The sequence below is a fragment of the Neomonachus schauinslandi genome, chromosome 14, assembly GCF_002201575.2.
Source record: "Neomonachus schauinslandi chromosome 14, ASM220157v2, whole genome shotgun sequence".
Taxonomy (NCBI): Eukaryota; Metazoa; Chordata; class Mammalia; order Carnivora; family Phocidae; genus Neomonachus; species Neomonachus schauinslandi.
The window spans coordinates 29,872,705-29,876,494 of record NC_058416.1 but is presented as its reverse complement, the minus strand read 5'-3'; the positions used below and the strand labels follow the sequence as shown (position 1 = coordinate 29,876,494).

Genomic DNA, 3,790 nt, shown 5'->3' with positions numbered 1-3,790 from the left:
TATTTAGCGAAACAATCCCTGAGGCAGCCTTTCAAAACAGGCTGTTTTTAGAAAAAAAAAAAAAAATCTCCTTACGGAATCCCTTCTCCTATTAACTCTTTCTGAATAATCAGTTCTCTTTCAGAAAATAAAGGTGTTTCAAACATATATTGTTTGTGAATTTATGCCTTTTGTCTACAGGGTAGGAAGAGAGAGTAGAAAAAAATCACTGGGTTGGTTCTAGCACTTTATGGTTTATTCCAAACTATATGGTTTATTTCATGCATTCCTTACTTAATGTACATGTTCTGAGCACCTTCTGTGCATCGAACTTGTCGTCAGGAAGTTTACAGTGTAATGGAACACAGAGACATACTCCTTCATTCAATTGTGCATCCAATCCACAAGTATTTATTGTATGCTTATAGTATACCTTGCCTTTTCTACCCACATAAATAATGAACTGTCTTAAGTACTATCAGTCTTCTGAGGAGGTCATGTATTGTGAGAGATGATGAGTTTGGTGTAGTGTGTTGTACCTGCAGTGGTGCAGGAAAGTGGCGAGAAAAACGAGAGACAACCTCACAGGGGAGGTTAGAACTTAAAGGGTGACTCCTTAGTTATATGACTTTGGAGAACTTACTCAACCTTCTTGAGTCCAGATAAATTCATCTGAAATGGATAAGATTTTGCCAGAGACCATACAATTTCTCTTGTGGATTTAAAAATATCAATTGTACTAATTTATGAAAAGAAAAGTAATATAGCTAATGGAAATTAAGAATAATATTTTCCCTGAGTCTTAAGATCTGATCAAAGCTAGACTGTGGAGTACCTCCAATGCCAAACTAAGGACTTTATATCTTTTATATGTATCACTGGTCACCAAACAGTTTCAACATCCCTTCATCATTAAAAAAATTTAGTACAACCCCACTATGTGAATATTTATTCATTTATGAATTGTACAAAATGGAATACATTCAATCTTATATATACTTCTCTAGGGTCTAGATACACAGAGAATACTTTCCAGCTCATTTTATAATCTTGATTCCTAAACCTCTCAAGGAAAATATGAGCAAAGAAAACTACAGACCAATCTCGAGCAAGACTATAAATGACAAAAATTTAAAAAGAACCTTAATGAACTGAATCCAGCAATACATTTTAAAGGATAGTAAAGTTAAAGTAAACCTAGAAATGTAAGTTCTTTTAACATTAGAAAAATCAAGTAATAAAGTTACCACATTAAAAAATTGAAAGAGGAAAAACTGTATCTGCCTGCCAATAGATGTAGAAAAATCATTTGATAAAATTCAACAACCCAATGATGATTTAAAAATAAAATCTAGCACTCTCCCCCAGCCACCCAAGATGCCTAAAATAAAGAAGGTGAAGGGGAAGAACGCAGCCCTGGCCCCTGCTGTCATCAAGAAGCAGGAGGCCAAGAAGGTGGTCAGTCCCCTGTTTGAGAAAAGGCCCAAGAATTCCGGCATCAGAAAGGACATCCAGCCCAAAGGGGACCTTACCCACTTTGTCAAACGGCTTTGCTATATCTGGCTGCAATGGAGAAGGACTATTCTCTCTAAGCATCTAAAAGTGCCTCCCCTGGTTACCCAGTTCACCCAGGCCTTGGAACGCCAAACAGCTCCTCAAATGCTTAAGCTGGCCCACAAATACAGCAAGAGAAGCAGCAGAGATTGTTGGCCCCAGCTGAGAAGAAAGCTGCTGGGAAAGAGGATGTGCCCACTAAGAGGCTGCCTGTCCTTCGAGCTGGGGATTTTCCTGTCACCACCTTGGTGGAAAACAAGAAGGCTCAGCTGGTAATGATTGTACATGATGTGGATCTCATTGAGCTGGTTGTCTTTCTGCCTGCTCTGTGTCACAAGATGGGGGTTCCCTACTGTATTATCAAGGGGGAAGACCAGGCTGGGATATATGGTCCACAGGAAGATCTGCACCACTGTTGCCCTCACATAGGTTAACTCAGAAGAAAAAGGAGCTCTGGCTAAGCTGGTGGAATGTATCAGGACCAATTACAATGACAGATGTAGGACCTGCCGTCACCGGGGAGGCAACATCCTGGGTCCAAAGTTGGTAGCTCACATTGCCAAATTGGAAGAGGCAAAGGCTAAAGTACTGGCCACTAAATTGGGCTAAGTGTACACTGTTGAATTTTCTGTACATGAAAGTGAGAAAAAATTCTCTTTCAAAAAAAATTTTTTTTTAAATCTAAACTCTTTCTTAGCAAACTAGGAGTGGAAGAGAAAATTATTTTCGTCTTACAGTATGGACAAAATCGCTCAAGGTAAACCACACAGTAAATGGTATTTTCTTTATGATTAGGAACAAGACCAGGACCATTGTACCATATTCTTACTCTTACAATAATATAGCACAGGTTTTGGCTAGTGCTCTATGGCAAGAAAAACCTATAAAATATGGTTAATTAAAAGGAAGACATTAAATTGTTACTATTCTTGAGAGATAAATTATTTATCTAGAACTTCAGTAGGATTATATTAGTTGGAGTGACTAGATTATTCTGTGATAACAAAAAGCCACAAAATTTCAGAAGCTTAAAAAACAAGAACTTATATTTTATTCACACTACCTGTCTAATAAGGGAGAGCAGAGAAGTGCTCATTGCATTCTCTCAAGGACCCCAGCTGACAGTAACCCAAATGAGACACACGATCAGAGGGAGATGGGAGAATCACCAAACTTGTGAATGTTGGCTGCTGGTAGATTCATCCCATTAATAATGCCAAATCGTATCAAAGGTAGTCATAAAGGGAAGTCCGTTTAGTGGTAAAAGTGTTGCTAAGTGAGAGAGCAGAGCTGACTGCAAACAGAAACATCCAACAAGCCTTTAGAAAGGCAGAGTAGAAGCTTAGAGTTGAAACTGGGATTCAAGATGAAAACCCATGAAGAAGTAGTAATTTATTTGATTCAATATGTTCAATAAATACTGGTTAATTCCAGGAATATACATTGTCCAAGACTACTGATTGAAATTGTTGGACTAACAAATCCTGTCTTTTTATGGAATCTTTTCTTATCAACAATGAGGATTATTTACACAGACTAAATCTGACAGCAGTGGTCCATTTTCTTCCCTCTTTTTTAAAAATCAAAAGGAAAATACAACTTGGTTGCCTCAGAGCTGTATCAGACCAGGCACAGAGATTTTTTCAGAGTTATACATGGTGGAGTCTGAAAAAAAGAGTAATTGTGATGAACAGTACTTATGGTATGCAAGCATTGAGTATTAATAACAATAACTATGTCTTTTTTATTATAATTCCATCAAAACTGACCTTTGAATAACTTATGTTACTGCTTTAAAAAAGCCTTCTGGGAGTGGGAGAGGGGAAAGATGGTGGAGGAGTAGGGGACCCTATTTCAACTGGTCCCCGGAATTGAGCTGGATAACTACCAGACCACTCTGAGCACCCACAAAACCAGCCTGAGATGTAAGAAGATCTGGATCTCTACAAACAGAATATCGCAGGCGGTTGGTTTTGAGGTACAAAGCAGAGAGCCGTGATTCCGAGGGCAGATATTGGAGGATAAACGGCGGCGGGAGGGTGCCTGGATGTGGGGATCCTACACCGCCGGTGAGTGACAGCCTTGCGCGCTGCAGAGGGGGCACAGACTTGCAGACCGGTAGCGTCAGGAAAGAACTTTAGGGCAGCCCCCGGGGTGGAAAACCAGACCGGCGGGGTCGTGCGCACTCGAACCGCAGTCCCCCAGACAGAAACCAGAGTGACGGTCGCGTGCACGCGAACTGCAGCCTCCGAGATGG

General features: G+C 40.0%; 1 pseudogene; it reads left to right on the top strand.

Annotated features, from left to right (window-relative positions):
• The first annotated feature begins 1,350 nt into the window (after nucleotides 1–1,350).
• LOC110577078 lies at nucleotides 1,351–2,142 on the top strand (annotated as a pseudogene).
• The last annotated feature ends 1,648 nt before the right edge of the window (nucleotides 2,143–3,790 follow it).